The following is a 25,683-nucleotide window of genomic DNA, read 5'->3' on the forward strand; positions in this document are numbered from 1 at the left end:
ATTGAAAAGGCAAGACACCAACTGGGAAAATATTTTGCAACACAAATATCTGACAAAGCACTTGTGTCAAGAATTCATATGAAGAATTCTTAGAACTCAATAAGAAGACAAACAACCAATAAAACTAGGCAAAAGATTCAAATAGGTGCTTCGCCAAAAAAAGTATATGCACATAACCAGATGATCAACATTTTCAACATTACTAGTTGTTGTGGAATTGCAAATTAAAGCAACAGTTGTCATTACATACTCACTAGAATCGCTCAAAGTTAAGACCGATGATACCAAGTGTTGACAAGATATGGAACAAATGGAACTCTTATACACTCCTGGTGGCTAAAATGGTGCAAACACTTTGGAAAAGAATTTGGCAATTTCGCCCCCCGCCGCCCAAGATGCCGAAAGGAAAGAAGGCCAAGGGAAAGAAGGTGGCTGCGGCCCCTGCTGTCGTGAAAAAGCAGGAGGCCAAGAATGTGGTGAATCCCCTGTTTGAGAAAAGATCTAAGAATTTTGGCATTGGACAGGACATCCAGCCCAAAAGAGACCTCACCCGCTTTGTGAAATGGCCCCGCTATATCAGGTTGCAGCGGCAGAGAGCCATCCTCTATAAGCGGCTGAAAGTGCCTCCTGCTATTAACCAGTTCACCCAGGCCCTGGACCGCCAGACAGCTACTCAGCTGCTTAAGCTGGCCCACAAGTACAGACCAGAGACAAAGGAAGAGAAGAACCAGAGGCTATTGGCACGGGCGGAGAAGAAAGCTGCTGGCAAAGGGGACGTCCCCACTGAGAGACCACCTGTCCTTCAAGCAGGAGTTAACACCGTCACCACCTTGGTGGAGAACAAGAAAGCTCAGCTGGTGGTGACTGCACACGACATGGATCCCATCGAGCTGGTTGTCTTCTTGCCTGCCCTGTGCTGTAAAACGGCGGTCCCTTACTGCATTATCAAGGGGAAGGCCAGACTGGGCCGTCTAGTCCACAGGAAGACATGCACCACTGTCGCCTTCCCACAGGTGAACTCGGAAGACGAAGGCGCTTTGGCTAAGCTGGTGGAAGCTATCAGGACCAATTACAACAACAGATACGATGAGATCCGCCGTCACTGTGGCGGCAATGTCCTGGGTCCCAAGTCTGTGGCTCGTATCGCCAAACTCGAAAAGGCAAAGGCTAAAGAACTTGCCACTAAACTGGGTTAAATGTACACTGTTGAGTTTTCTGTACATAAAAATAATTAAAATACAAATTTTCCTTCAAAAAAAAGAATTTGGCAATTTCTTATATAGTAAAACATATACTTACCCTAACAACCCAACAATTCCACTTTCAGGCACTAGCCCAAGGTAAATGAAAACATGTTCACATGAACGTTCATAGCAGCTTTATTCATAAAATCCCCAAACTGGAAACAACCCAAATTCTATCTATTGGTGAACAGATAAACAAACTGTGGAATGTCCATTCTCCAGAATACTACCCAGAATGCAAAGGGCCGAACTACTCATGCAAGATACAGCATGCATGGCACTACACAGAAAGTACATACTGCCTAATCACATTTATAGGACATTCTAGAACATGCAAAACTAATCGATATTGATAAAATCCAATCAAATGTTGCCTGGGGCAGGGAGAGGAACTGATCAGGAAGGGGTATGAGGAGATTTTGAGGGGTGATAGAAATGTGTGATATCTTGGGTATGGCGTGTTTACACCACTGTATACATCTGTCAGAATTCACTGAACTGTACAGTCAAAATGGGTGCATTTTGTAAATTATTTCTCAATAACACTGATTTTTTTATGTAAAAAAAAAAAAAGAGTGGTTGGAAAAATGAATTCAGTATTTTCTTTTAACAACCAAAACTGCTTAAGTACTACTTGGGAACCAGGGAAGAAGGTAGGAACTTTCTCAGAGAACCCAGGAGACCTGGGTGCTAGCCTGGCACTGCCCCTATCTCCCAGGGTGGCCTTGGACAAATCACTAAGAATACAGTCAAAGGTGCAGGTCCAGGCCCAAAAGCAAGGCTCTCTGTTGGGTGGGGGAGATATGTGAGTGACGTTTACAGCAAGCACCCTAAGGGGGCACCTGCAAGAGGGAACAATGGCCAGTGGCCTGGGAAGTCCAGAAAGCCTTCCCCAAGGAGGAGACTTGTGCTGGCACTGCAGAATGAACAGGAGAGCACTGGGATTTACAAGTAAGTAGGGTATTCGGCCTCAAGGGAACAACATGTGCCTAGGAACAAGGGCAAGAAGGGTCATGCACTGAAGCTCTCTGCTTGCAGAGCTGTTAGTGCAAACACCTGCTTCTGGGGCCCCAGGGAAACCATCTGGAGCAGATGCTCCCAGAGATCAGGATGCTGACCCCTACTTCCCAGAGACCAGGTACCACCTCCTCCAGAAAGCCATCTATGACTGCATCTGAGACTGTCAGACCAGGAGGGGCTGCAAAGAGACATTGTATGAAAGACCAAAAGCAAAACATTTCATTTCATTCTTGGATGGATGAGGAGTCCATGAGAGAAAATGTTTCAGGGAACATTTTGCACAGGGCAAGCCTTCAGTAAATGTTAGTTTCCTTAACGATCAGAAGGAATGGGCTTCATTATCCCCATTTTATGCCAGAGAAAATGGAGGGGCTAAGAAAACCTAAGTGGTGGGCCTGAGGGGGCACGACTTGTGAGTGGGGAGCTGAAGTGTCTCATTTTTCTACCCCTGCCCACATCCCAGGACCATATGACTACTGAACAGGAAAACCAAGGCCCAGAGAGGGCAAGTGACTGTCCAAGGTCACACAGTCACTGTCAGAACTCAGACTTGACCCTGGTCTCCTGATGCCAATGCTGACCCCTCCCAACGAGCCTCAGCCTGGGATGTCGCTCTGAGGCCCAGACCCCAAGGGGTGAAGGAGCCCCCAGCAAGGCCTGGCTCTGCCTGCTGCCACCTTTGGGAGCAAGACACAGCTTTAGAAGGCCCAGGGTAGGCTCTGCAGCTGAGCAGGGGCTGTAGGAAGGTGGTGAGGAGGGCCAGGACTTCTCCACACTGAGCGGAGGGCCTGGAGCCAGGTGCAGCTGGCCCTAAGCTGAAGGAGGAAGGATGCAGGATGGGAAGTGGGCAGCTCGGACCAGCAGGAGGGCAGCTTGGTGTCTCCAAGGCCCCACATGGAGCCCTTTACATTGCAGCTGTGCCACTACCCCCATTGTGCCTTCTGTTCCCCAAATGCGGTGGTCTTGCTGATCAAGAAGACATAAAAAAGGAAAAACTACAGACGCTTCAACATCAACAAATCAGGGTTCTTGTCCCTGATCCACCAGTTCCAGGAAAGATGTCTTTAGACAATCAGAAATTCTCTGAGCCTCAATTTCCTCCTCTGTGCAATGGAGCTAATAGTACTATTACTGGAGTATAATGCTATACTCCCCCCAAAAATCGGTCTTGATTTTCCTTTTTAGAAACGTAGTTCTGGCCACCCCCTATTGTTGAGCTTTGATCCCCCAGCCTCACTCAGGAAGGCAGGAGGCTCCTCAGTACTCTGGAAGGAGGCGCAGGGTATTCAATCTCCACTTCATCTTGGAGACCGCTGAGGCTCTCGTGGTCTGAGATGTGTGACCCTGATGTCCTGTGGTGCCCTGCTTTGCCAGGCCAACATTAGAGCCAAGGGTAGGTAAGGAAATGCAAAGCCTGGTCAGCTGGGGACCCCAGTATTAAAATCTGTCAAATTCCTCCTGCGCGGAATGCTCCTCTGAGGCGAGTGGGGCAAATGGGTGCACGAACAGCTCTGCGTCTGATGCACAGGGCTACTGGGAGGACAGAAAGAGAACCATGTGGGAGGTGCCTGCCCAATGCGGGCCCACAGAAGGGGCTTCCGATTGCCTGCACCCAAATCCTTTGTTCCCTGCAATCCCATGGGGCAGGCACTGCAAGAAATGAAGAGGCCAGAGAGGATCAGACCCTTGAAGAAGGACACACAGCAAAGTAGGTGCCCAGGGCATGTGGCACAGCACTCCTCCCCCAGGAAGAGCCAGAGGCTTCCACGTTGGTGGTTTCTTTTCCCCAGAGACTGCCATCACTCTATCACCCAGGGAAAGAGTAAAGCTGGTAGGCCAGGTGCAGTGGCTCACCCCTGTAATCCCAGCACTTTGGGAGGTCAAGATAGGCAGATCACCTGAGGTCAGGAATTTGAGACCAGCCTGGTGAAACCCCATCTCTACTAAAAATACCACAAACACACCCCCAAAAAAACTAGCCAGGCTGTGGTGGTGCATGCCTATAATCCCATATACTAGGGAGGCTGAGGCAGGAGATTGCCTGAACCTGGGAGGCAGAGGTTGCAGCAAGCCGAGATCACGCCACGGCACTCTTGACTGTACAACAGAGCAAGACTTCATCTAAAAAAAAAATAAATAAAGCTGGTGCATTCTCAGGGTGTCTGGTTGCCAGCCTTGTAGGTGATGCAAGTCCCAGTGAGAGTTACAATTAGAGCTCACTGGAGATGTATTTCTATTACCGGGGCTGAGCACGTGAGCCATGTAGCAGTTCCTTTCTTTTGTTCGAGAAGCTCTGTCCTGGCCGGAAATTGAGTAAGGAAGCCTGGGATCTCACCCTGGGCCTTAGTTTACTTGTCTGGGAAATGGTTATGGTGGCTGCAGTGTGGACCGTGAGACTCAACCCTTCCTTTTCCCGGCTGTTAAAAATCCTTTTGGAGAACAAGGTGGCCCCACCCTCCATATCTCCATCCAACAAATTTGGAAAAGGGGGAAACAGTAGAGGTTCTTCTTTCCTGGCTTCCTCGACCACTACTGTGGGTTATTCCCAGGAAACCAACACAGGCCATGGAGGACGTTCATCTTTAAGAAGACCTGTGCCACGTCAGAGCGACATGTGTCAGAGGAATTACTCACTTGACAAAAAAGGTGCCTTTGTCAGAGAAGGAGGTGGCCCTCGGAGTTCCCTGACATCATACATCAGAGCCCCCCGTCCTGTGTTCCTGCCCTCAGGGTCCCAAGGTAAGAGACAGACCTGGGAGGTGTGAGTCCTACACACAGGCCCAGTGCCCTGGTCTGAGGTAGAGGCTGGAGGGAGCTGGCTCAAGGGCTGGGGTTAGTGCTGGGGAGCTTGAAACAAGAGCCTGAGAAAGTCTAGTGGGTGGAGGTCAGTGGGAAATGAAACTGCAGTTCTCAGCAGGCCCTGTCCCAACCGACACTCTCAGATAAGGGGCTGCCCAGGGCGTCTCCCCTACACTGGGCTGCTGGAGGAGTCCAGGGGCTGGGGTCTCTGTCCTGGGCAGGAGCCTAGTGCAGGCCAGCTGGGACAGTCTCCCTCCATGACTTTTGCTCCTGGTGGGAGGTGGGTCGCCTTATTTTTCTGAAAAGGAAGTCAAAGCCTCCTTTGTTGGCCTCCGAGCCTCCATCTCTCCTGCAGCGCCTCCACCTCTCCTCTGAGCCCTCCTCCCCTCTGCTGCCTATAGAATCCTTCTGGAACATGATCTCCATCACGCTCTCCCTTGTTTACCCGCCTAAAGAAGCTCCCCATTGCTTCAGCAGGTCTCCCAGATGTGACCCAAGATTGAAACCTTCGTTAAGGATGCAGGACCCCCAGTCCCCGGTCTCACAGCCTCTAGAGTCTGCTGGCTCTTGGGGACTTCTCTGTGCTTCTCATTTGATAGTTAAGCCATCTGATGCTCAGAGAGGCTAAGTGACTTGCTCAAGGTCACACAGCAGGAGGACTTGAAATTCAAATCCAGCCTACAGAGTTCATGCCCTTTCCACAGAAGGGCCAAGAGCCCAGGACACATGCTTCGGGAAGCTGTGTTCCTTAGCTGTGTCGAGCCTGCCCTGTGTGGGTAGGAAAAATGGCAGGGTGGGAGCTTGGAAGACTGTGCCATGCCACTGGCAGAGCCCGGACCACGAATCCACAGGCTTGGACCCTGGCAACCTTGGCCGAGCCTCAGCTGTCTCCCGTGGAAAATGGAAAAGAAAAGCCCTGACCTCCCAGGTTTCTGCAGGAGTGTGGCTGGACGCTGGGTCCACCAGCCCAGCCCTAAGCAGGGTGCACAGTAGGTTTTCCTTCCATGTTCCTGGCTTTTGCACAGGATCCAGAGGCCCCGGGTCGTGGGTGCAGCCTCCACCAACCCCAAATCCAGCAGGGACCCAGTTGCCACCCACACCCATGCCACACCCATGCCCATACCCACGGTGAGGCTTTGCAGGCCCAGTAAACAACCCCTTGAAGGAAACTTTTTTAAAGCAACAGAAACAAACATCTCTATGTGTTGTGTGTGTTGGTGACAGGAAAAGGAACATCACTTCAGAGAGGAAAAGGCCACCGGGGTTGGGGGCAGGGCTAGGCAGAAGCAGCCAGAGGAGAGAAACAGAAACGGAGATCTGATAAGGGCACCCCGCTCGTCTGGGCTGAGGACAAGCGCTGCAAGGCTGGGGCCCTAGCACCGGGGTAGGGGGTGGGGGGCGGCGGCTCAGCCCCTCCAACTGCTGAGCTGGGGGTGCGGGTCTGAGGTGGCCCGGGGTGGCTCAGCAAGGCTCCCCTCCTTTGGGGCAGGCCATTTCACTGGGTGTCTGTCCCTCACCCTGGATGGTGGGGAAGTAAGGGCCTGGATTTGGGAACCAGCCAGAGGCTTCCAGGTTGGTGGTTTCTTTTCCCCAGCTTCGCTGCTGACTTACCGATAGTCTTGAGCCAGTCTCTCCCCATTTGGGCTTCAGGGCTGCCCAGATTAGGGTGCTGACCGTCTATGATGACACTGTCAGGACACAGTGCTGAGCTAGGAATCTGGAGGTTCAGGGTGGTGAGCTTGCTGTGAGGCTCTGAGCAAGTGGCTTCAGCTAGGGTGACCAGGGCATTCCCAGCTTAGCACTGAAAGTCCCGCATCCCAGGAAGCCCCCCATTCCTGGGCAAACTGTGCTGGTTGGCCACCCTTCAGCCTCTGGGCTGAGACTTCCTGGATGAGCCTGTAGAGGTCTTTGCCAGCTCACTTGTGTGGCCCCCTCCAGGGCTGAGGGTCAGACCTCCCTTCCTGGACAGAACTTCGAGCCTGACTGGTGAAACAGGACAGAAACCTGTCCTGGTGAACCCAGGCTGCTTCTGGGACAAACAGGCTGCATGAGCAGGTATTAGAAATCGGGACCGGAGTGGGAACAGATAGAGGTGCTGGGGCAGGGGAGGAGACTTGGAGAGAGTGGTCCCAAGGGCCTGGACCTGACGGGAGGGGTCTTAGCAGCAGAGAAGAGCAGAGAACTACATTCCAGGGGAAGCCACAGATTGGGCAAAGGCTGGGAGGCCAGGTGGTGGAGCATGCAATGCCAAGCCCTGTGCTGAGCATCAGCTAGTCTGCAGGCCCCAAATGGACCTCCAGGGCCTCTTAGTTGAATTTCTAAATCCACTGTCTCCACTCTTTGAATTCCACTGCCAAACAATTTGCACCAAAACAAACACATTAAAAAGAAGAACCCAACAAACAAGTTTGGTTTTTGGTTTTTTTTTCCAAATAAAGATAGACTTTCCTGGCTGGGCGTGGTGGCTCACGCCTGTAATCCCAGCACTTCGGGAGCCCAGGCAAGCAGATCATGAGGTCAGGAGTTCGAGACTAGTCTGGCCAACACAGTGAAACCCTGTCTCTATTAAAAACACAAGAAAACTAGCTGAGCGTGGTGGCGGAAGCCTGTAATCCCAGCTACTCGGGAGGCTGAGGCAGGAGAATTGCTTGAACCCAGGAGGCGGAGGCTGCAGTGAGCCAAGATCACACCACCGTACTCCAGCCTGGGTGACAGAGGCAGACTCCAGACTCCATCTCAAAAAAAAAAAAAAAAAAAAGAGAAAAGATAAGACTTTTCCCGGAAACTAAGCCCCCAAGATGGGGCTCTGAAAGTGGATGGCTATGCTCCCGTGCCTCCCTGACTCTCTGTGCAGCCCAGCCAGCAGGGGCAGACTGCCCCAGACAGAGGGCCTGCCTCAAATATCCTCAAGGCCAACCCACACCAAGGGTGCAGACTGGCTTCTCCCGGCACTGCCCACTTGCTCAACCTCAGCCCTTTGAAGCATTTCACCAACTCCCCTGGGGGCAGGGAGTCACCTGCCCATCCTATCTGTAGGCCTTGTCCCCAAGCCTCCACATTCTAGCTAGACCGCCCTAAACAAGTTATTTACCCTCTCTGAACCTCAGTTACCTCATCTGCTAAAGAAAGGTTGTGAGGATTTCTGCCCACCAGCAAGCGAGTCATCAGTTCTGCAGCAGATGCCGGCTGAGTGTCCCCTAATTCAATTCACTTCAAACACCGTCCACCTGGAGATAGCATCAGATTCCACAGGGTGAGGATTCAGTCCCCTAACTCTGAGCCCCACTTCCGATGCCCACTGCAAACCCCAGGTTATTCTGCCTGTGCTTCTGACCTTTCGTCTATAAATCGGGGTTCCCACAACCCCCCGCTTGGGTTTGACTAATTTGCCTGAGCGGCTCACAGAAGTCAGGGAAACATGTTTACTGGTTTATGACCAAAGATACTTCACAGGATACAAATAAACATCCAGATGAAGAGAGGCACGGGGCGAGGTCTGGAAAGGGTGCTCCCATGCCCTCTCTTGGAGCGCCACCCTCCAAGTGCCTCCAAACGTTCAGCTGTCTGGAGGCTCCCGGAATCCAGACTTTTTGTATTTTTATGGAGACGTCATTATGTAGGCATGATTGATTAAAACATTGGCCATTTGTGATCAACTCAACCTTCAGCCCTTCTCCCCACCAATCCCCAGATGGGGGGTGGGGCTGGAAGCCCCAACCCTCTAATCCTTGGTCTTTCTGGTGACCAGCCCACATCCTGAAGCATCCTAGGAGCTGCCAGCCAGCAATCAACTCATTAGCATACAAAAAGACACTTATCACTTTGGAGATTCCAAGGATTTTAGGAGTCCTATGCCAGGAAATGGGATGGAAGGAGGGGGAAACAAATACGTATTTCACCATATCTCAAGGGTAATAAAACATGCCTTGGGCAGTCTGGAGACGTGATGAGCTCAGAGGGTGAGGCGCTTCCTAGAAGCCTAGTAAACACATTTCTGCCCCTCTTCTGGAAACTGCAAATCCCCCCAGAAGGTGAGAGGCAAATTCACCCAGTGCAGTGAAAGTCAACTCCACTCCTGCCTTGGGAGGAGGGGAGGGGCTGCAGAGAATGGGAGCAGGGGTGCTCGGAATAAAACTGTCCCTGTCACAGTGGTCACCTCAGCAGGTCTGTGGCCTCTGTTGGGGCCAGGGCTGGACCTGCCCTGCCTTCTCCCCACACATCTGCTAAGCATCTTCAGCCTCCTGCGACACAGGGTCACGTGGCATGATTTCACCCACACACATACATGCCACCTGAGTTACCAACCCCCTGTACTCCATTTTCTCACTGACCCTGTGGAAGGTCTTGGAGTTCCCATTATTTGAATCAATAAACTGAGACTAGGAGAGGCAAGGCAACTTCACTTACATCCTACCATGCAAAGAAATACAAGCACTAAAACCAGGTCTAAGAGGTCTGGATTCTTTTCACCTTCCAGCACGTGCAAAGGAACCCAAAGCAAAAGTCTCTGGCAAGAAAAGGGTCTTAGGGAGCCACCAAGTTTCTGAACAGGGGAGTGGTGTGATTAGGTGGGCCGTGGAAAACTGCACTGAGGGCCTCGAGCCTGAGGACAGCAAGACTGGCAAAAAGGCCATCGTAGAAGTACAGGCAACTGGGAGTGTGGAGGGGAGTGCCGGGTCAGTGCTGCGGCACCACATCACCACCAGTCTCCGTGTCAGCCTCTGTGGGGCCTCAGAGGTGGGCAGAGGAGCAACAGAGGAGGAGCGGGTTGGGATGCGGAAGGGATCTAGAAGGTGCTCACAGCCTTCCATGCTCACTGCCAGCTTTCATTCTTCCAACACGCCCTGCAGCAGGGCCCACCTCCCCCAGACAGGAGCAGTGGGAGGCTCAGAGGCAGGCGTGACTCCCCCAGTGAGAGGCAAGCCCCCAAGGCCGCCGGAGGACTGTGCCCGTCCCCTGTCACACACCAGGCTCCTGTGCCCACCACTTTTTTCTAGGCTGATTCCCCATGCCAGCTTGATGAACAATCTAATAAAGGGGGCAATCACATTATTCCTGAATGCATTTTAATAAAAATCAAATAAAAGCAATTATGTGAATTTCCAAGAGGATCACCTCTTCTCCTTTCCCTGAGGTAGGAAACGGAATGAATTCAGGAAATCATTAAAATCAGAAACCCGAGCCGTGTGCCACTGCCGCGCTGGCGGCTGCTACACAAAGGCAGCAGGGAAACCCAGTCCCTGGTGGCAGCACGGGTGCATTTCTTAGTTCTTTGAGTGGAAATTCCACCTATGGGTGAAGAAGGGTAATTAAGGGCCAGGAGAGATGCTTTGAATGCAGGCTGCCTTTGCCCCTCCAGTGTAAGCTTCCCAGCTTCAAAGGTGACTCAGACTCCCTGAGTGAGAGCTCTCCAACCTGGCTGCTGGGGCCCTGGTGGGGAGGGCAGGGGCAGGGCTCCGGAGAGGGTCCCGAAAGGAGTGCAGCTCTCCCCTGTGTGGGGGATGTGCACCTCTCAGCCTGAATTGGAGGCAAGAACGCTGAGCGTTCTGACCTCCAGGGTCCCACTGAGAGTTGGCAGGTACCTGTTCCTCCCTCCAGCATCCACAAAAGGGACACAAGCCTTGTGATTTGCAAGGCCCTTTTGATGTCTCGTTGGTTATTCTGTCCTCCATGTGACCCTGGGATTGGTGTGCTTGTTTGGGACTGAGGCTGTTGCAGCCAGAGGTGGCCAGGGACATGCCCAAGGCCATCCAGCTGGAGAGGTAATGTCAGGACTGGAACTTGGGTTTGAACTCCTGGGGCCACGAGGCAGGCCGAAATCCTGTGGGTGCAGGTGTTCTAGACAAAACATGGCTTGGCCACACATTCTTGCTTACAAGAATAAGCACTGACCACCCCAACTGCCATTTCCTGGGCCCTGATCCGAGACAATGCCTCCCTGTCCAAACATCATGAAGTATGTTCATCTTCTCTGTACAGGTTAGGGGTTAAGATTCAGCAGGATGAAGCCTCCTGCTGAAGTGAGGAATCCTGGAATTCTGCCCTGGGCTGTCAGTGTCCACAGCCAAAGATTCTAATGGCCATGCCATAATGCCATCCTCTTCCCAGAAAGAGGCCTTCACTCAGGGTCTTCCAGGTTGCATTTGGGTGCCAGGCAAGGAAAGACAGGGATCCACCAGCCCCCATATTGATGCTGGCCAAAATTCCATGTCACCCTGCCACCTTAAGGGTGGGCCAATAGTGGCCCAGAAGGGAGCACCTGATCATGACTAAGATCATCCTAATTCTCAGACTCACGGGGCAGGGGGCGGGGAGGGCAAGAAGAGACATGAAAGCTGGCAGCCACAGGTCCCCTTCTGGGGCAGCCTGAGTTAAAGGAACAAACTGGGTCTGAGAAGCAGAGGGCCAGCACTTTCCCTGGGCGTCTTTAGGCAACTCCCATCACCTCTCTGGATATGTGTGCATGTGTGTGTATGTGTGCATGTGTTGCATGCCTGTGTGTGGTATGTGTGTTGGGGGAGGGGTGGCCCGGTCCCCAGTTCAGACATCAGACATGGGGTAGTGCTGTCCTACACTGTCCAGTCTAACTCAGCTCAGAGTTTCCCTTAATCCCTGCTGCTGCTAACAGCTATGATGCCCTCCTGCAGGATGCCCAGGGAAATGCCTCCCACAAAAGTGTGCTTTCCAACAGGGGAAAGGAGGGTACAGGAGAGGATTCTGGGTGGTCCCTGTCAATGCCAGTTTTCTCTTGAAGTAGCGGTTTCTGGCACTTAGGATGGAGAACTGAGCACCGGACTGCTGGTCTCATTGTCCCGTCCCCACTGTTGACTCAACAGGTGCCTCTCTCAGGCCTCAGGACCTCAAAGTCCTCCTCTGGGAAGTAGAGGCAGGGGTGCCTGACCTTGGGGGCTCCTGTGCAGGGGGACCAGGACAGGAAAACACTGTGTGAGTGCTCAGTCATTCCTGTCCCCTCAGAGGCCAGCTGCCCTGCGCACTGCTCTGCCCCGACCCCTCAGGTCTTGCACACAGCAGGCACTCCATAAATGTGCACTGTGTGATGTTCAGAGAGAATACAGGTCTGTCCAGGAGGGGGATTAAAAACAGGAAAAGTCAGTGGCCCTGCATGCTTTGAAAGACCTATGGCCTTGGCACCCCGTGTATGCACACGTGTGTGTAAGCACGTGTATGAACATGTGCACTCCTGCAACCACGCCCACCTTCGGGCACACCCACTGGCCTGATCATGTGCCTGAACAGCAGACAGGTAAACAGCACCCCCAAGCCCCAGGCAGTCTCCCCACAGACTTGCCTCCAAATCCTCAGTCCACACAGGCCTTGGAGTAAACTGGCTAGGACCCTGGAGGTCCAGGCCCATGGGGTTTCACAGGGATGCCCATCTGCTGTCACCTGCATGCAGATTCTATCTTGGTCACTCTGGGAGCTTCTCCTCTAGGTCTGACACCCAGCTGTGCCTGGGAACCGGGATCAAGGCTGTTCTTTCTTCCCTGGGATAAGGGTCGATAGAAGGATGCCCAAAACTCTGTCAGGGGAGAAGAGGACAGATCCAGCTCTGCTGGGGGAGAAGGGCAAGGGGTCACAGGAAGGCATCTCCAGAATGAAACCTTGGAATTGGACCTGGAAGAAGGGGCTGGTTTCCCACAACAGTGTAGGGCAAGGGAATTCCAGGTGGAGGAATGGCTTATGCAAATGCGTGGCAGCATGCCATGTTCGGAGAATGCCCAGCTGCTGGAAGGCCCCCACCCTCCTTCTACTGGCTGCACCAGGAAGAAGTGTCCCGTTTCAGAGCACTCACTGGAATGAGGGGCCGAACAGAGCACCCACAGCACTGAAGGGAAGAGGCACATGGGGTGCAAGTGGCTCCTCCAAGTTCTCTCTCTATCCCTTAAAATAATCCACTTTCCCTGGGAATGAATACTTGGGAATGCAGAATAGAATGCAACATCTCAAAAGTGCAGTTAGCAGCTGGATGTGGTGGCTCACACCTGTAATGCCAGCACTTTGGGAGGCTGAGACGGGAGCACTATTTGAGGCCTGGAGTTCGAGGCCAGCCCAGGCAACATAGCAAGACCCTGTCTCTGCACAAAAAATTAAAAAAAAAAAAAATAGCTGGGCATGGTGGCACGCACCTGCAGTCCCAGCTATTTGGGAGGCTGAGGTGGGAGGATCACTTCAGCCAGGAGATCAAGGCCATAATGAGCCAGGATCACGTCACTGCACTCTGGCGTAGGTAACAGAGTTGAGACCACCCATCTCTTAAAAAAAAATTGCAAGTGAGTGAAGGGGTCCCCACACAGGTGCTAAAACTTTCTGTTAAAAAGAGGCAGAGAGAGGCTGGGCGCGGTGGCTCATGCCTATAATCCCAGCACTTTGGGAAGCCGAGGTGGGTGGATCACCTGAGGTCAGGAGTTTGAGACCAGCCTGGCCAACATGGTGAACCCTCATTGCTACTAAAAATACAACAAATTAGCCTGGCGTGGTGGTGCACGCCTGTAATCCCAGCTACACAGGAGGCTAAGGCAGGAGAATCGCTTGAACTCAGGAGGCAGAGGTTGCAGTGAACCGAGATCGCGCCACTGCATTCCAGTCTGGGCAACAGAATGAGACTCCTTATAAAACAAACAAACAAACAAACAAACAAACAAACAGACAAACAAAAACGGCAGGGAGTAATGACAATTAGGATAGTGGCTCCTTCTGGGAAGTAGGGGACTAGGAAGCTCGGAGCTTCATAAGTGTCTCTAATACTCTAGTTCTTCAGCAGAGTAGTCATGAGCATTCATTGTAATGTGTTTCATGGCTTACAAATAGTCTTTTATATGTATAAAATATAATGTAATAAAAAACTTTAATTGTGTTTATGTCCAAGTGTATGGGTTGTTGGAGGCCCAGTTGGCTGAGACGCTGCAGGGCGATGACCTGAGCTCGGTATCCTCATAGATGCTGCACCCCTGCTCTGGGGCAGTGTCAGGGCCTGGACTCTTGTCCCAGCACCACTGGGTCCATAGAAGAGTCCAGTCATTTCTGGAACAAGATGGAGCATAGAGGAAGGTAGGAGATGCACGTCCAGCCAATTCCCTTTCTGTATGGGATTGGGCATGACCTTCCCCTGCCTGGGTCTTAGTGTCACCCCCTACAGGGAGGGGACTTTGGCCACCTGTGTCCTGGATTTGGTCAGACTTCACCCCTCACCAGGTAGTTACACAGGACACTTTCCCCACCTATAAAGTGGGACTCATAAGAGCATTGCTGAGGACTGCATGAGGCAATGTATGTTAAGGCGCAGTCCCTGTCATGTCATGAATACTCGATAGACGTTGGTTTCAAAAAAATCACCAGAACAAAGACCCTCCGTGGAAACAGGGTGGGTTGGAGGTTAGAAGATGTGTGCTCCCAGCCTGGCTCCACCTCTCAGTGGCCAGAAGCCTCCGGAGACCTTTCAACCCTGGGCCTCACTCTGCTCTTGTGCAAAATGGGAACACAGAGCCCCCTTTAGAGAGGAGAGGGTCAGTCAGGGAGAGTGAGGACGAGTCTGGTGAAGTACAGTGTGTTGCCCCCAGCAGGTCAGTAACCAGGGCTATAATCCTCCATGCCCCTCCCAAGGGCAAAACCCTAGTCTCCCACATGGAGGGATATGCCCCAGGCCTCACCAGGGCAGCCCCTAATCTCAGGCCAGACCCAGCGCCTGCTCCTCCTCAGAGTTAGGGGCCGGGGCTGGAGAAATGGATCAAAGGCGGAGAAAATTAGCATTACAGTGAACCCAAGAAGGGAGGCCAGGATTAATTCACTCTCCCCTCCCTGCTGTCCCTTCTGCAGCCCAGGGAGCCTGCCAGGGTTGGAGGAAGGGTCACCTTTTACCCCAATTCCCTACCACACACCTGAGGCCCAGTTCTTACAGAAGACCGCAGGGCAGGGACCTGACATGAGAAGAGGATCCACTGTGCGCACATTCCAGAGCCATAGTCTTGAAGAGACAGGAATGAAGGCACCTGGGCAGGAGGGACATCTGCAGAGGCTGGAGTCTGGACATGGGTCCACGGGGTGCAGTGTGAGTCCACAGACCCCACCATGTCGTGTCAGGCACACTGGAGCCCGTGTGAACGTGTGGGTGTGTATCTGTCATTCTGGGAATGGGACTTGTAGGTGCTTGGCTGTCAGTCTGAGGCCCGAAGCCCACATGTGCCCTGTGTGTGCATCGGCAGCAGGGTGGGTGTGGTGCCTGCACACACGTTTGTGGCTCTGAATTAATGATTGTGTCTGCAAAAGTGTGAGTCTTGTGACTATGAGACGCTGGGCGGCCATGGTGTTGAGTGTGTGGACACATAGGTGCCTGCATGGGCAGAGGGATATCAATTGTGGTTCCGCAGCTACCTGAGAACCTTGAGATGAGCAGAAAAGAAAAGTGTGAGACGGATGACTCACAATGGTCATATTTCCCGTACAGAAAGAGCGAGAGAGTGGTTCAGGGGCCCATCCCTTGGGCCCTCCTTGTTGGCTCCATGGGCTATCCCCATCCCTTAGACTTCGCCTTCCCTGCCGTGGAACCCTGTGGAACACCTGGCTTACCCTCACTGTGCCTCCGTTTCCTTATGTGAAATGAGGGAACTCACAGTGTGGCTGTGAGGACTGAATTAGTATGAGGGAAGAACATTTAAAACAGCCCTTGGAACATGAAGAGTGCTCTCCAAGGGACACGGCTGGGATAGACTGGGTTGGCTGGAGGAACAGGGTCTAACCCAGAACTGCCCTTGCAGAAGCCCAGAAGGAAGACTGCTTTGAGGCAGCAGAGTCAGGCAATCTTGGGAAAATGGATTATGTGGTGCCGGGAGAATCCCAGTCAGGGCCAGCTTAGCAGACGGGGATTCACTGGCCAAGCACACAGGGCTCCTCGCACCACCCCACTCCCCTCCCAGCTTCCCACTTGCCCTCCCTGCAGTACCTTTCCCCCACCTCCTGCCCCAGGAGCGTCAGGCCCATCCCCACACAGCCTTTAATCGGCATGCAAGGTGCATTCTTTATGCCCATTGCGAATTGGGGAAATTGAGGCTTGAAGAAATGGAGGGATGGGACTGGCACAGCTGGATTCAGGAACCCAGGACTTTGGAATCTCAGAGTAGCTTGCAGAGAAGCAAAATGCCAATCTGGCCCCGCGGGCAGCACAGTTGACTCTCAGCTCTCCTGGGCCTGCACTGGCTCTCAAAGCCCCTGAAAATGTCCTCTCTTCCCTACTGAATCACAGACTGGGCAACCAACATGCCCCTCTCCAAGTTCACAGTCTCTACTCCATCCCACTCACCAGAACCAGTGAAAATGTCTAGTCTGACACCTAGATGAACCCCTATGGACCCCTAATATACCTCTCCCATGTCTACAACTTTGGTCCTCCTGTTCGCCCTGCCTTGTCCATCCTCATTTGGTGGCAAGTGCCACCTCTTCTGTGAAGCCTCCTCTGATTGCCTTATCAATTGGTCGCCTCCTAGTCTCCTGGCCTCCAGGTACCTGGTGACACTCTTCTCTTCAGCACTAACCAGTTATCTGTTAGGATGTCCTAATGTGCAGACCAGGGTCTTCCTTGTGTCACTCCACCCCTACCCTGCAGATCAGGGCAAGGATGCCCAAAGGCTGCAGTGAACCATGGGCACATACACTCACACCCCTCCAGAAGCCACCACAAGCCCTCATACTATTCAATAGCTAAGGCTTTGGGGTGGATTTTCTTGGATTCAAATCTCAGCTCTCCCACTCACTAGCTGTGTGACCTTGGGCTTGTTATTTAACCCCTCTGTGCCTCAGATTGCTCATCTATTAATGGGAATAATAGTTCCAATGCCACAAGGTTGTGAGAACGAATGAGTTAACATATGTAAGCTCTTAAAACAATACCTTATGTATGGTATTGCTGTATAAGTGTTTGTCATTGTTATTGTTATGTTATTATTACCAGGAGGCTACAGAGAAGTATTGCACACAATTTCTGTCCCCAAGAGAATGGGAGTCCAGACAGGAACAGGAAATGGGGTTGACATTTCTAATCCCACTTATTCTTCAAAATCACATTGGAAGTAGTTATCACATCCCCACTTTACAGATAAGGAAACTGAGGCTCCCAAAGGTGGTGTGAACTCCACGAGGACTCACAGCTCTGAGTCGCGGGGTTGGGATTGAGGGCCAGGTCATGCGGCTCCAAAGTCCACGCTCTTTCAACAGGCCCGCGTTGCCTCTCAGTCTGGCAGGGAGATAAGCCGAGTACACAAATAGCTGCAATCCCAGGTAGAAAGTGATAAGTGCCAAACAGGGGCGATAAAGGCTCTGGGAGGGGAGGAGACTGCCCGCTGCGGGAGGGGCCAGGGTGGGGCCCAGGATAGGCTTCGCAGAGTGGGCAGCATCTCTGTCAAGCTAAGACATGGGTCGCTGAATCCACAGTATCTAGCACGGTGTCTGACATTGTCATAGGGGCCCAGGAAATATTTGTGAGAGAAAGGGAGGAGGAAAGGGAGGTGAAGAGGGAGAGAGAAAGGCAGAATAGGAGGGTGGCTATGCTCTGACCCCACTTGGCCCAGGAATTTGCTCCTCTCACAGGAAGACAGGGTCAAGAGCTGCCACCAATTAGAGAAGGGCTTCATGGGGCCCCCATTGTCCTGTGACACCCCAGAGAAGCAGCTCCGGACTTTCAGGCCAGAGTTCCTGACAATCAGATGTTTTGCTCAATACCAGAAAGGGCCTCCCCGTGAGTAAAGCTGGGCAAGACTTCTCTGCGGGGCAGGGGCAATGGTGTGTTGGAGCCTGCTCGTATGGCTCACAAGGGCCGATTGTTAAATTTTCAGGAACTGTGCGAGCTGGTTGATGGAACCAACCAGCTGTGCCAGCTGGCTCTGGTCGGCAGCTTGAAACTGGCCATGGTGGGGGTATTTACACCGTGGACATCAGCAAATACTACAAACCAGGTTCTCCCCACTTTGGGGAGTCAGCTGTTAAACATTTACCAGTACACCACTGGCAGAGGTCTGCTATGTGAAGGAGCAAGTAGCCCGTCCCTGGAAGAGTGCAAGCAGAGACGTCTCCTCCCGGCAGGAATGAGGCTGAGGGGTTCTTTCTTAGTGAACGGCTCAGAGCAAACGATCTCAGAAGCCCTGTTCTGGCTCTGAGAGCCTAAGAAAAGTTGAGGTTAAGAAAAAAAACTAAATCAGGGTAATTATTCATGCCAGGAAATCATGAACCGCTAGACCCAGAGACTGGGAGTAGGGCAGAGACCTGAGAAAATGTGTGGGGGGCCACATGCTTAGATTTTCCAGGTGGAAAACTCAGTCCAAGGTGACAGAGCGAGTTAGAGGCAATGCTAGGACTAGAACTTATGTCTCTGGCTGCCCATCTCATGGTTCCTTCTAGGATATATGGGCCAGGCAACTAGGAAGGGGGGCATCTTTCTGCACGAAGTCTGGTGACTGTCTCAGAATATAAGCTCTGCGGCAGTGTGGACCAAATCTGTTTTATTCACTGTTGGAGATCAGGCATATAGCAAGTATTTAACAAATATTCCTTAAAGGAATCGATGTGTCTGAGATCCTGTCTCCTGGCAGCATTTGGTTGGGTGGAGGGTGGTGGGGGCTGGGAATGTCATCCTCTGAGGCCATCACTGCCTGAGTCCCCACTCCAGCTTAGTGACATGGAATCAAGAGACCAGGGTTCAAACCCCAACTTTGTCACATCCTTTGACCTTGGCCAAACCACTATTCCTCCTGAACCCTTAGTTTATTCTTCTACAAAGTGGGTTAGCAATCCCTGCCTGCCTCTTGAGGCTGCTGTGGCACTCATGTGAGACGTCAAATGCTTTTTACAAACTAAAGAGCTGTGTCCACAGGAGGATGGGGGTGCCAGGAGAGCTGGCTCTGGTGGCAGCGACAATCCAAGGGTCCCTGTTGAACACTGGACAGTGGCAAGGCTGCTGCTCTCTTAGAACTGCTGCTTGGGGGTAATCTGGGTCAAACTGGCCCACAGCATGGGAAGAGGGGGCCAGAGTACCAGACAGCTCATGAAAGGAGCAGGGAGAAGGGAATGAAATGAAGATGGCAAGGGAGAGTTGGAGAAGTCCTTCTTCCTCCTAAGACCAAAGGGAGAAGGCAAACCAGCGACTTAAAAAACTGTTTTTGTCTCTGTAGAGCTGTTCATCATGTTCCCCTTTCCCCCTGAGGCCTTCACTATTGCAAGAGGCCTTAATGTGTGAGCTGAGGACTGGCACCTGCCAAGTCAGGTGGGGGTGGGGTGGAAAATCCTCATATGTCCTAGAATCAGACCAGTGTTTCAAATGATTTTGGGAGAGGGATTTGTGTTGTTCTCCCAGATAAGCAACCCAAGTCCCCTCCTGGTAGGGTGGGGGGACAGGCTGGTGGAGGGGGAGGCCCAGTGCATCCCAGGCTGTGAGTGGATGAAGAAGGAAAGCAGGGGGTGGGGGTGCTCCTCCAACCCTCCCCCAAGTGCCATCTGATTTTTTCAAAGAGGGTGAAGGCAGCGGGAGGCTCAGAGCCAGGGCCAGGGAGGCAGGTGGAGAGGGTGTCCATGGAGGGGCTGCACCGTCAGCCCGGGCCCCCAGTGGAAAGCAAAATAGAAAGGCCCTGTGTCAGCAGCCAGGCCCCTGGGCGGCCGGGCTCTCGGCTCCATTCTGTTCAGCGGGATTCTGGTTGGCACCAGCTGCAGTCAGGAACAATGCCTGGATTTCTTTCTTTCTTTCTTTTTTCCATTTTAATAGAGGGGGGAGAAGGACCAGAGCCACTCATTGAACAGCTCAGCATCGTGGAGGCGTCTGGGACCGTGTGTCCTTGAAAATAGCACAGTCGCAGGGGCCCCACAGTTGGCTGCAAGGTGCAAGAAGGCATGTCACACTGGGAGATCCAGGTCCCAGCCCTGCTGCTGTCTCATACTTGCTTGCTGTGTGACCTTAGGCAGGTCCCACTGTGGCTTCCCTACAGCCCCACCAGAGCTTGCCTTCCAGGTCCCACTCAATGCCAACTCCTCTTCTTCCCCTGAACTCTTAGAATGGCATTTGGTGGCCAGGTGCAGTGGTTCATGCCTGTAATCCCAGCACTTTGGGAGGCCGAGGTGGTCAGATCATGAGGTCAGGAGATCTAGACCATCCTGGCTAACACGGTGAAACCCCGTCTCTACTAAAAATACAAAAAAAATTAGCCGGGCTTGGTGGCAGGCGCCTGTAGTCCCAGCTACTCGGGAGGCTGAGACAGGAGAATGGTGTGAACCCAGGAGGCAGAGCTTGCAGTGAGCTGGGATCACGCCACTGCACTCCAGCCTGGGTGACAGAGCGAGACTCCGTCTCAAAAAAAAAAAACAAAAAACAAAAAACAAACAAACAAGGGATGGCATTTGGTGTGGGCAGTCCTTCCTGAGAGCCTGTGAGGCCCGGAGGGCTGGTTCTGGTCATCCTGTGGACCTCCCCTGCTCTTGATGGCCTGTCAGTCCCCAAGGCCCTGCACTGGGTGATGGGATGTAGCAGTGAGCCATCCTACGACCTGCAGCCTTGACAGAAGACGGTCACATAACACATAACCTCCCTAGCCTGTGAGGTGTCACACTAGGAAATGAAACTCAGTTTCCTCATCTGTAAAATGAGAATACTAATACTTAGCTCAGAGGATGGGAGGAGTTCATGTGTATGAGCTACTCAATGCCTGGAACATAGCAGGAACTTCACAAGTAATTGCTATGGTGACGCTGATGCTGGAGGCTGGAACAGCAGCATACGGGGGTTGAGACAAGGAAGATGGCACATCTGGTGGAGGTATCAGGGTAGGCTTCCAAACGGGTGCTTGTAGATGTGGCCTTGGTGACTGGGGGGGTGTGTCCAGGAGGTAGGAAGAGCATGAGCAATGGCACAGAGGTAAGAATATGTACGTAATGCTGGCAATTCTGGAAGTCACCCTGCATGGCCACAGGACAAGGTGAGGGCAAGGAAGCATGAGCCTTGAGGCCGGAGGACTGCATAGTCAGGAGGAGGGGAGATGCTGACGATCTGAGACCTTCCCCCACCCCTCTCGGGGTGCAAGAGCTGTCAGGAAGGAGGTGGGAGGCATGGTCCTCCTCAGGTCGCTTGCCCCAGACTCCCTCATAAGTGCTGCATGTACTTGCTCCTCTGGAGGGGCGCTGACACAGGTGAGGGGACACTGGATGAGGAGACCTGGCTCTTCTCTGCACCCCCTCTTGTCCCCCCCGCAGAGCTGCTGGGACTACAGACACGTGCCACCATGCCTGGCTGAGATCTGGCTCTTGTTCCAGCTCTGGTGCTTCCCCGTGGTGCAGTCTCGGGAAAGCCATCACCTTCTTTTGGGGATCAGCTTAGTCACCCACAAAAGGGCTGTTGTGAGGCTCAGAGGATGAGAAGTGCCCCATGAAGGGAGGCGTTAGGGTCATTACCTATTCACAGTCCTAGACAGTCACAGTTCTGAGCAGCTCCCTCCAGGTATTTTCTTGTCCCTACTCCACTAAATGGCCCCCTCTGAAAGCCCTCCCTAAATCAGGGCCTCCCTCAAACTCTACAGTGAGCTGTAGCTCAGTCCAAGGGTTAAAGGCACAGACCTACAGAATCGTAGGACAATCAGAGGCAAGAGTGCCGCTGGATATCCCACACTCTCTCACTTGGCAGATAGGGAACAGGCACAGGGAGAGTTTGTGATGTGCTCAGGCCACACAGCAAGTCAGGCAATGGCAGTCTGGGCACATAGGTGTTCTGGCTCCTGAGGCAGGCTCCCAGCCTATTCTCTTGTGACTTCCATCTGAAGAAGGGGGTGGTGGTTGAGCTGAGTCTTGAACCATAGGGCAGAACTCCATGATGGAAAGTGAGAAGACGGCTGGCTTGAGGGAAGGGCGTTGGAGAGCCAAGCCTTGGAGGATGGGAAGGTGTGGGCTCAGAGAATGGAGGGGCCATCTGATTGGAAATGAGGGGGAGACACAGCAGGGGAGCCTAATTCGCTGAAGGATGTAGATCTTCCCTGCTTGATCCAACCACCCACCTCTTAGAGGCACAGAGCTCAGAGCTGGGAGGGCCCAAATGCTTCCTATATCCACCAAGGGGTGAACTCTAAATGTAATCCCCATTACCTCACTGCCATGGGAGGAGCCCTGGTCATTCCCTGGCAAGTGGGTGAGTCTTTACTCCACCCCAAAGTACTTGGTAGGTTACCTTATCTGCACTATAACCTGGCACTGAGATGAGGGCAAGTCCCTATTCTTAACCTCAAGGCCCAGCCCAACCTGGAGCCCAATCTCAGCTCCACCCACTCAGCAGCTCTGAGATTTTTATTGTTTTGTTTAGTTTTTATGAGACAGGGTCATGCTCTGTTGCCCAGTCTGGAGTGCAGTGGCACAATCATGACTCACTGCAGCCTCAGCCTCCCAGGATCAAGTGATCCTCCGATCTCAGCCTCCCAAATAGCTGGGACTACAGGCATGTGCCACCATGCCTGGCTAATTTTTGTATTTTTTGTAGAGACAAGGTCTTGCTGTGTTGCCCAGGATGGTCTCGAACTCCTGAGCTCAAGTGATCTGACCCACCTTGGCCTCCTAAAGTGCTGGGATTACAGGCATGAGCCACCATGCTCAGCCAGCTGTGAGATCTTGAGCAGGTCACTTAGCCTCTCTGAGCCTCTTCCCTTAGCAGGGAATGACACCTGGCTTGTGGAAAGGATACAACAAATGTTTCCAAAGTGCTTGGCACACAGTAAATATTCAACAAATGAGATTTTCTTCTCACCTCTCCAGTCTCAATTTTAGACTGTTCCCTGGCTCCCTTAAGTTCCAGAAGTGAGAGGTGGAGAGTGGGGACAGAGAAGGCAGCTCCTGGAGAGGTAGGAATCCCCGCTGTGTACCCACCCCCACCTCAGCCCAGCCTAGGAGGCCACACTTGCCACACCCTAAACAAGTCCTTTGCTTCCCTCAGGGACCTCAAGCCTCCCCCGCCACCATCCTGCTGACCTCCAGATTTTCTGCCTCCTGAAACCTGGGCCCAGGCCCCAGCAATGGTCCTCTCCCCAATCTGCTGGTGGCTCCCACAGGACAGGGAAATTAACGGCAGTTGAGTGTGCTCTGAAGGTTGGCACAACCCAGCTGCCCCACACTGCCCGCGCCCTCCTAGTGGAGCCAGGTGACCTCTGGGCAGTCAGGGGCTGAGCAGGATGCATCTTCCAGCTCTGGGCCACTGGGAAGTGGTGGCACTGTCCTCTCTGACTCACCAGCAGATCTCCAGGCCCAGTGAGGCTGAGGCTTTTGGGGTGAGGTTGTTGGACACACAGTTCCCAGTGAGTCCTGATAGCACCATGGACCTTACAGGGGCTCAGAGTGGGGAAAGCAGCTTGCTTTCGGCCACACAGAGTCTATGGATGAAGACACAGAGCCAGAGCTGAGGGGACAACAGGGAACTCTGTTAATGGGGGCCTGAGTTCCCATCCTGACCAATCTTGGGCAAGTCATTCACAATCGAGTTTCCTCTGAAAGGGGGATGGTAGCAGCACCTAACTTAACATGAGAATTCAATCAGCGAACCGAATTCTCAATACCTAGGAGGCCCCACCACAGTACTCAACACAAGTAGGCAGTAAATAAGTCATAGCTTCTTCCAAGACCCCAGACGTATCCAATCTGCCCCATCACCTCCCTGGAAGATGAACAAAGAGAGCAAGGGCCTCAGAGACCCAAGGACTGGAGCCTAGGGCAGAGCCAGGGCCCTGGTGGGCTTTCTGACTTGCTGCCTTGCTTGCACAGAAGCGGAGGGTTGAAATGATCCCTGATTCCATGCTACTAAGTTGAGCCTACTTGGCTTCTCTGCCCTCTGCAGCCACTTCCTGGGTTTCAGATGTAAATACTGGTGGGCGAGTAGGAGGCTCTGATGTGGGGTGGGGGGTGGAGCTTCTGGACGGAGACTTTGAACATGAGTGGTCACCTCTGAGGTCACCTACATCCCCCAATTCCTGGAGGTGGGCAGGCCCTGGGTACTTATGAGGAATCTGGACAGAAAGGTTGAGAGGGCTGGGCGTCCAGACCTAGCTGGTCATTAAGGCAACAAGAACTGGTCTAATTGTTGGCTGGGCTGGATTATCGAATCCCAAGTCGTTAAATACCCAGAAACTCTCTTTTGGGATTTTGGACCTGGGTATGGGGTGGCTGCTGCCACTGCTGCAATGCTGTGGATTGCTGGGAGTGGGACAGCTGTGGCTCCAGCTACCATTCTGCAAGCTGAATTCCTACCTCCAGAGGTTTCTCAGGTGGCCCTGGTGTACCTACCTGTGAACTTAGGCCACCCACAGGCTAAGGTGGAGGGGCTCCATCCCACAGGAATGTGCTGGGACCATGACTCCCTGATGTCCCTAGAGGTCTGGAAGTGCTTTCATACCACCCACCCTCTCCAGGGATGCTCAGCTGCCAGCTACAGGGAGGGCGGGGGTGGGAGAGCAGCAGTGATCACAGTCCATGTCCATGTGACAGGTAGGAACACTGAGGCCCCAGAGGAGTGCTTTTTCTTGCACCCAATGGCAGACGGAGGCAGAATTTCCCCTGGGGAAAATAAAATAGCGGCCCACCCCCGCCCCCCGCCTGCGCCCCCACACACCCCGTCCCCCACGCCCGGGTGGACCTAAGCAGCAGTTTTCTGAGCTCTCAGGAATTCCAGACTGAGTTCACCGGCTGTCAGACTAGCGGAGCCTTGAGAATGAATTCAAAGCTGGCAAATTCATTTTGCCTTCTCTCCCTCGGTGGCGGAAGGAGTGATCTCTCCGGCTCTGAAGGAGTTCAAGCCGAGGTCAGCGAAGCCCTCAGAAGGATGTTCTAAAATGGGGGTGGGGGGCAGTGCTCCGGCCTGCTTCCCCGGTTGGCCCAAGGTCCGCGCTGATCACCGCCCAAGAGGCCCGGGAGATCCGCAAGTCTGTGCTGCACGTCCGCACTCCCTTGCGGGCCTCGTCAATCAGGAGGCGGCTCCGGCCGGGCCTGGACATCTTTGGCCCGCCCCAGGCCCCGGGGGAGACCCCCGCCCTGGCCGCCTCCGGGTGCCCGCCCCCGGCGGTGTCATTGTTCTCTGACGTCACGCCTCCGCCCCGCCCCTCTCCCCCCACCCTTCCTCCCCCACCTCCGGCTCCCCGCGCCCGCGACTCCGCAGCCTCCGAAGCCCCGGCAGTGCAAGGCTCCCCCCGCAGCCCGGCCGGGGCTGCGCCCCCTTGCGCTCTCCCCAACTTGCCTTTGTTATTCCAGCTCCCTTCCTTGCCTCGCCTCCGACACGGCGGCAGCCTGCAAAACGTGGAGCGCGGAGTTACCGCCACACCTGGAATCCGAAGCGGGCTCCGCGGGCTCCCGGCCGAAGCCGCCCCCGCCTGCCGGGGAGGGGAACGCGTGCGTGCGCGCGTGTGTGTGTCCAAAGGGGGCAACGCGGGCGCCAATTATGATTGGGACTGAGGGTACCGAAAATCAGGGGTGGGGGGCCTTGAGGAAGGGATATGGAAGAGGAAGTGGGAGAGGAAGGCGTGTGTGTGTGTGTACGTGAACGTGAGGATTTAGCGCCCAGGGGAACGTTTCGTGTTTTGTTTTTTGAGTGTATGTGGTGTGTACAGCGATG

The 25,683-nt window shown here is 53.3% G+C and overlaps 1 long non-coding RNA gene and 1 pseudogene across 1 annotated transcript; one reads left to right on the forward strand and one right to left on the reverse strand.

Moving 5' to 3' along the window:
• Nucleotides 1-384: 384 nt before the first annotated feature.
• On the forward strand, nucleotides 385-1,211 carry LOC105465956 (large ribosomal subunit protein eL8 pseudogene; annotated as a pseudogene).
• An 8,899-nt stretch (nucleotides 1,212-10,110) lies between these two features.
• LOC139356282 (uncharacterized) lies at nucleotides 10,111-24,675 on the reverse strand. Its single transcript, XR_011607862.1, has 4 exons — nucleotides 18,065-24,675; nucleotides 17,220-17,339; nucleotides 14,960-15,460; nucleotides 10,111-14,105 (listed from the first exon to the last, which is right to left on the reverse strand). It is a non-coding gene; the product is annotated as an uncharacterized lncRNA (long non-coding RNA).
• Between the last annotated feature and the right edge of the window lie 1,008 nt (nucleotides 24,676-25,683).

The sequence above is a fragment of the Macaca nemestrina genome, chromosome 9 (genome assembly GCF_043159975.1).
Source record: "Macaca nemestrina isolate mMacNem1 chromosome 9, mMacNem.hap1, whole genome shotgun sequence".
NCBI lineage: Eukaryota > Metazoa > Chordata > Mammalia > Primates > Cercopithecidae > Macaca > Macaca nemestrina.